The sequence below is a fragment of the Procambarus clarkii genome, chromosome 51 (genome assembly GCF_040958095.1).
Source record: "Procambarus clarkii isolate CNS0578487 chromosome 51, FALCON_Pclarkii_2.0, whole genome shotgun sequence".
Classification (NCBI taxonomy): Eukaryota; Metazoa; Arthropoda; class Malacostraca; order Decapoda; family Cambaridae; genus Procambarus; species Procambarus clarkii.
This window is the reverse complement of record NC_091200.1, coordinates 7,318,459-7,326,426: the sequence shown is the minus strand read 5'-3', so window position 1 is coordinate 7,326,426 and position 7,968 is coordinate 7,318,459.

Sequence of the window (7,968 nt, the reverse complement as noted above, 5' to 3'; positions counted from 1 at the left end):
CATGATGCTAAAAAATCCCCATCACACAGGATGGTTAGTCATACAGAGGCATGTGGTAAGTAGTCTGCACTAGCAGACTCTGGGTGCATTATGAGGATATCATCAACACAAGAGTGAATAAGGTAGCAGTGATACTAAAAGTTCCCATCTCGCAAGATGGTTAGTCATACAGGGCCATATGTTCAATTTTAAATTTTGCCCCGAGGGGCGAGTTTATTGGGCAGCGCCACTCATCTTATGAGTGGACATACCGTCATAGCAGTATGTACAACACTCCCCAAAAGGAAGAAAACCCGCTGGGTTGTTCATCCTGTCACTTGTACCCAGACACAGCTGGGACTTAATTAACTGGCTCAAGTGAACAGCTCCTCAAACAAGAAGATTAACATCTGTCAACCCTTAAAAGCTTACGTTATCTTGCGGGCGCAAAATGGGGGAATCTTTTAAGAACAGTATCAATATTTGACAAATAGTGTTTTCCTAACTCAAACAATGTGGGGTTTATTATTCTACACATATTTCTAATGCCTCTCAGGTGTTCATATTCACGTAGATAGTGGTCAAGGCGGTGTCCGTCACTCTCATCACAGATTCTGAAACTTCGTTGATCAACAATAGTTTCCATTCCGTATCTCCATGGATATTTGTATTCAAGACGAATTCTCTCTATTGCTGATTCTCTCCCGCGTCCTCCTCCTCTTCGTCCATAATGACTGGGATTGCCAGCTGCAACCATGTTGTACCATCGTACAGATTCACTGGTTTGTGCTTCTATCCTCCTTTCCTCAGTTACCTTGTCACGGTGATGTTGCCTGACAATACCTCTAATTTGTAGTTGAGTCTTGGGTATGAAGTATTCAATATGGTCTCCTTCAGCAGCCAGCACATCTGCTCGTTCATTCCCACATATTCCAACATGGGAGGGGATCCACAGAAACTTGATGACTCTTCCCTGATTGGTAAGTACTCTCACAGCTCTCTTAATTTCAGCGACTATTGCAAGATTTTCTTCCCGATTTTTACTTAGGCTTTGAAGTGCTGCTTTTGAATCAGTGCAAATCACTGCACCATTAGTGTTCCGTTCAAGAAACCTTAACGCCATAACAATGGCAGTTAGCTCTGCTTGCATTGAAGAGGCATAGTTCTCAATACGCGCTTTTTCTTCATTTCTACGTTAGAAAGCATTATCCTTAATTACAGTGTATGCTGCACCAGCACTGCCATTGACAGGATTAGATGACCCGTCAGTGTAGATTTGATCTAGTTCATCTCCGGCTTCTTTATAAATTTCCTCAAGATACTTGTGCCTCATTTCTTCTGGTATCATGTTGGATTTTTTCGTTGCCATTTCATTGATGATAATCTTGCATGAGTCATCCTCCCAGGGAGGTAACCTCTCTACAGGCAGAAGCTCACGGGGTTGCTCAAGCAGGTGAAGCTCTTCCAGGTAGCAGACTGATCTGTGATGCCGTTTTTTGCTTTTCCTGTTTCCTCCTGTTAGCAGCACAGAACTCAGTTTTTTCTTAGGAAATATCACTGTAATAGAGATCTCTGGCTATCCTAATTGCAAGCATAGCATTCAGCTCCTTAATTCTGCTTTTAACACTGGGAAGGGTCAACTCCTCTCGTAGATTGGACGTTTTGGCAGTTCTTGGAACTCCAAGATTGTCATGGCTTCATTCTGAATGCTTTCGAGCCTTTTCATATCGCTTCGGGAGTAGGTGCATAAAACTGGTGCTGCATAGTCTATGACGGAGCGCACATAGGCTGTGTTCATCATTTTTAGCACGGCAATAGAGGCTCCATGTCCATTCTAGGTCATGGCTTTCAGTGCCGTGAGTCGACTTTTGCATGTTCCTATGAGTTGGTTGAGCTCCTCTTTCTTTCCCTTGTTAGAGCCGACAATGATGCCAAGGTACCGATAGTGGTCAACCCATTCAAGTGTTACACCATTAATTTGAAGTTCTTCATTTTCTCCCCTCTTGTGATGAGAGTATGCTCTTGTCTTGTTTGTGGAGACTGAAACCAAGCTCAATGCATTTCCTTCCGAGGAGTTCAATGTACTGTTTAATTTTTCCCAAGGTGGGAGCTTGTATTAGAACATCATCTGCATATCCAACTTGTTGTGTTCCTTCCGAAAAATTAATATTTGCAATGATATTCATAAGTACATTGAATAGTGTGGGGCTTAAGACTCCTCCTTGAGGGGTCCCGAGTTCCATATTCATTGTTCTTGAGACTGCTCCATTGAAGCAGACCTTGGCTTTCCTCCCTGTGAGATAGTCTTCAATCCATTTCATGAGTCTCCGCTTGACACCCATGCATGCAAGCTCGTCCAGGATCGCAATCCCCTGTGCTTTGTCGAAAGCTCCTTTGATGTCGACAAATACAGAGTACTTAGCTGTGTCATTAGCCAGGTAATTAATTATACAATTTGCTGTGCTCCGTCCTTTAACAAATCCATTGACCCCCCTCCCCTAACCTGCCAATTTTGTGCATCAGTCGGTTTAGAATGATCCTTTCAACCATCTTGCAAGTGCATGACATAAGACTGATAGGTCTGTAATTGCCAGGGTCATTGGGCTTCGGTATGTCGGTATGGGGACAATTATTGTATGTTTTCATTGTGTGGGCAACACTCCACTTAGGAATGACTTGTTAAACAGGTGGAGTAGTGGATTCCCAGACACTTCACACAGCGCATTGAGTATGTCGTAGGTGACGCCATCTTCACCAGGTGCTGTACTTTTACCCTTTTTTATAGCCCCCTTTACTTCCTGGGGTGTGATTGGTTCCCCATACTCGTCATCACTAGATTGTGCTCTTGTTATCCTAATCCTTCTGTCATTATGTCGGAGGAGCTGTTCCCTGCTTACTTCTGCAAGGAAGGAGGGGGATGATGTTGCATCACCCCACTTCTGAATTAGTTCCTCAGTCTTATCCTGGGGATGTTTTTGAGCCGCAGGCCGGGTTCTGCCCCCCTTAGCTATCTGAATTTTTGCCCATACTTGTCTTGAAGATGTTTCTCTTCCAATGGAGCTAGTGAATTCAAGCCATTGTCTTTCCCGCTCTCTAATCTTCTCTTCCCTGGCTACTTGACACACAGTTTTGAACAGTTCTTGGCTGCTTTTGGTGGGATGTCTCCGGTACTCTCTACTCATGCTCCTAACATTTGCATTGAGCGTCTTTATGTAATCGTTCTCATACCATTTTATTTTCTTCTGAGAGTTACTTGTTCTGAGGCCATATGTTCAGTAGCCTGCACTGGCAAATTTTGGGTACAGTATGAGGATATCTTCAAGAACACGAGAGTAAATACAGTAATTGCAAAGCTCTAGGTACCTCATGCCTTTCAGCAAGAGAAAGGCTAGGAGAGCTCCTGCGGCCCGGGGCCACCGTCACCCTGGCAGGTATAGGAAGCTTCCCATAGTTACACACCGTGGAGAGTGGCGGTGCTGGGGGGCTCTTCCACGTGCCTCAACACACAGACACACCCAGTGCCCGGTTCGACACCCAGCTGGCCGGGTCGACACCCAGCTGGCCGCGTCGATACCCAGCTGGCCGGGTCGAGACCCAGCTGGCCGGGTCGACACCCAGCTGGCCGGGTCGACACCCAGCAGGCCGGGTCGACACCCAGCTGGCCGGGTCGACACCCAGCTGGCCGGGACGACACCCAGCTGGCCGGGTCGACACCCAGCTGGCCGGGTCGACACCCAGCTGGCCGGGTCGACACCCAGCTAGCCGGGTCGACACCCAGCTGGCCGGGTCGACACCCAGCTGGCCGGGTCGACACCCAGCTGGCCGGGTCGACACCAAGCTGGCCGGGTCGACACCCAGCTGGCCGGGACGACACCCAGCTGGCAGGGTCTACCCCTGGAATGTCTGGTCCAGGGGCGTCTGTGTTGGGGAAGGTATTGTCCTGAGAGAGATTTTGCATTATTTTAATGTTTTAACAATTATATTTTAATTTTCTTAAATTACTCGATGGATAACTGCGATAAATAACACGAAATCATACCAACGAAAGCTTGATGTATTTATGCCTGTTCATCATAAGAAACATAAGAATACGGGAAACTGCAGACCCGTCGAGGCAACTCCTATATTTTACTTAACCAAACTTATTCATATGTCTAACCTAAGCTTGAAACAAACCAACGATAGTTTTATAAATTAACAATCCCATTTTTTTTCGAATGTTATTTTCTCCAGGTCTTTTCCATATATATTAACTTATGTACCTTGTATCGAGTTCAAGTTTGTGTTGACACATATAACATGTTAATGTCGCTTGTTATGCACTACCATATACAGGAATACTCGAGTCATGTCTGTCCATCACTCTCCGCCTCTTGTGGAGTACCGTTCCTCTTGTGGAGTACCGTTCCTCTTGTGGAGTACCGTTCCTCTTGTGGAGTACCGAGCTTCTTGTGGAGTACCGATCCTCTTGTAGAGTACCAGCCTCTCTGCTCCTCGTACTCGCTAGAAGGTATTTCAGTTGCGTCGAGGACGACTCCGACGGGAGCGTACCCAAGCCATGTCCGCCTCCACATTATCAGACATTTACTAATCCCTTGTATTAGCCAGTTGCGTCGGGCCCTACCAACGAGCCCGCCATGTCAAAGCTGGTGCTCAAGCTGTCAACACGTGGGCCCTGGGGGGAGGCCGGGCTACAGACCTGCCCATAACCCACTATAACTAAGTACTCACTAAATACAACCAAGAGGATCCTTGCTAATGGTGGCTCTCAAGACCATCTCACGGATCCCCTGCGGCACCACTGAGGTATTTCACTGATTAATGAATGTAGAATATTAACACGGCTAAAAATCACCAGTCGAGGTCAAAAGGTCGACCAGTTACCAGTCAGGAAACTGGAAATAAAATAGTAAATTTACACTCGGAGGGAAAAATATATATATTCCAACATTTCCATGGCAAAAAAAATAATAAAATAAAAATGATTTCTAGCGGGACCTGCGAGTCCCGCCCCCTTGCCTCTCTTTAGGCTTCCAGGGTGGGTCCCAGGGTGGGTCCCAGGGTGGGTCCCAGGGTGGGTCCCAGGGTGGGTCCCAGGGTGGGTCCCAGGGTGGGTCCCAGGGTGGGTCCCAGGGTGGGTTCCAGGGCGGGTTCTAGGGTGGGTCCCAGGGTGGGTCCCAGGGTGGGTTCCAGGGCGGGTCCTAGGGTAGGTCCCAGGGTGGGTCCCAGGGTGGGTCCCAGGGTGGGTCCCAGGGTGGGTCCCAGGGCGGGTCCCAGGTCGGGTCCCAGGGCGGGTCCCAAGGCAGGTCCCAGGTCGGGTCCCAGGGCGGGTCTCAGGGCGGGTCCCAGGGCTGGTCCCAAGGCAGGTCCCAGGGCGGGTCCCAGGGCGGGTCTTAGGGCGGGTCCCAAGGCAGGTCCCAGGGTGGGTCCCAGGTCGGGTATCAGGGTGGGTCCCAGGGCGGGTCCCAAAGCGGGTCACTGGCCAGGTCCCAGGGCGGGTCCCAGGGCGGGTCCCAGGTCGGGTCCCAGGGCGGGTCCCAGAGAAGGGAACATGGAACCCGTCGTGTGGGAGAGGAATTATGCAGGAGCTGGAAGAGCGGTCCATGTCGAAGTGGATGCTGGGGGGGGGGGGGGGGGGGCGGTCAGGAGGGGGGGGGGGTGGAGATAGCAGGATTAGGGTGGGGGCGGCCTGGGAGGTACAAGCGCATATATTAGCAGCTCTGCTGGGAGGGAGAGAGCCAGAGGGGGGAAGGGGGAGAAATGGAAGGGGAGAAGAGTGTGCAAGACAGAGAGAGAGACAGACAGAAAGAGAGAGAGAGAGACCGGTTACTATATATATATATATAAATATATATATATATATATATATATATATATGTGTGTGTGTGTGTGTGTGTGTGTGTATGTGTGAGTATATATGTATGTATATATGTGCATGTATGAGCAACTCGATAAATAATATGTATGAACAACTCGACAAATAATAATGATAAAATAAAGAGCCTTAAACAGAACAACATTTGTGGAAGCATCGGAGTGTGTATATATGAATGCTACACAGTATTCATCTATAGACATCCAGATATGGTAAAACACATGTGAAGAACCTCTCACACACTCACAGCTCCCTGACAAGAGGGAGCCAGCTTAGCTTAGCTGCCAACACCCACACATCGTGTCAGCAAGGCGGACAGCCCGCCTGCTTTCAGACCTCTCACTGTATATCCCACTTCTATACTTCCCTTCACCTATGCCTCTCCTTCCTCTTTACTCAAAAAAAAAAGGAGGACGAAGGGACTGGGTAGGGGGAAATGGTGTGGAGGAGTGGGGATGGGGGAGGGTTGCTGTGGTTCAGCAACACGCACGCATTTTTGAGCCACAGCAACGCGTGGCCGAGTACAGCTAGTCTATATAAATAAAAATGTAAATGTTCGTTTGTTCAAAATCTAGATAGATAAAAACTTAAAAAAAAAACCAGCGCCATCTGTTGAATGTAATAGCAACATTAGCTATACTAAATATGTTATGATCCCATTTCAATGTTTCCGATTGCATTGATAAATTGAATTTTCATAGATTTCGATTTACTTTTATTTTGATTTAATTATTTTGTGTGAGAGTGCGTTGGAACTGAGCTGTGTTGTTTACCATACCGTTCATTTCGTGAGTATAGTTTATTTTTATATTTTTTCATTGTTTTTCATTTCTTTTTGTTAACTGTTTTTCTTATATTTCAGTGATGGGAACATCAGATCATTTGATGTTCCCAATTTTCTGATGGGTAATATCAGATCATTTGGGAATGCGTCGGACGAGGGAGTGGGGAATGGTGGGGAGGACGATGGGACAGAAGGGGGGGGGGGTAATAGTGGGGAGGAGTAGGGGACGGGGGAGTTGGGGATGGTGGGGAGGACGAGGAGAAGGGGAGGGGAGGGGAAGGGGGAATGGAAGGGAGGACGAGGGGACAAGGGAGTGGGAGATAGTGGGGAGGGTGAGGGGACGGTGGAGTGGGGAATGGTTAGGAGCACGAAGGGACACTGGAGTGGGGAATAGTGGGCGGGGTGGACAAAGGGATGGGGGAGGGGGGGAATGGTGGGGAGGACACGGGGACAGGGTAAGATTGCTGTGGCTCAGCAACTCACACGCGTTGCTGAGCCACAGCAAAGCGTGGCCGGGTACAGCTAGTATTGAATATAAATCGAATATGTCCGGAACTATTAATAATAATTGTATATTTCTTGAAAAAACAAACACAAAATATCATAGAAGATATTACTGCAGTAGTTATTAAGTAAATAAACACAGCCGAATATTGAGTGACAGAGCAGGTAATGTCTGCTTATCCCATGAGTACACCGGAAGACCTCTCGTCAGTCTCTAATGATAATTATAAGACCTTAATGGGTCTCTAATATGTATTAGAAGCAATGTATCTCACAGCATGATACTGTATGAATAAAGTTTAAAAGTAAAATACTTGCTACATTTACTTGTCAAGTAAATGTAGTTCACTTAAAAGGTTGTCAATTATTTTAGACAAATTAGAATTTAATGGCTTAGTCTTCACTATTTTATATAACAATAATTATTTAATATGTTAACCTATTTTTCTATAGGTTTTCATATTTAATAATTGTTACATAAAATATTGAAGATTAAGTCATTGAATTTTAATTAGAAAAGAAGTCTAACCTAACATTTTGAATGCCGCATTGAAATACTGTATATATTTTTTAAATTGCTCACATATACAATGTGTGTACAAATGTAAAATACTAAATAATAAGGAATAAATTCTTGCCAAACCTCATCAAGGCCAATATATTAAGCAGTCTATTTAAAATACATTACTGTATTTAGATTAATTATTGCTTTGTTGATGTTAAATTTACTAAAAATAATTATAACTTGATGATATATGAACACAAGGAAGCCTGAATTATTATTTAATAAGGATGATATTGATAAAATTCATAATAACAAGATACA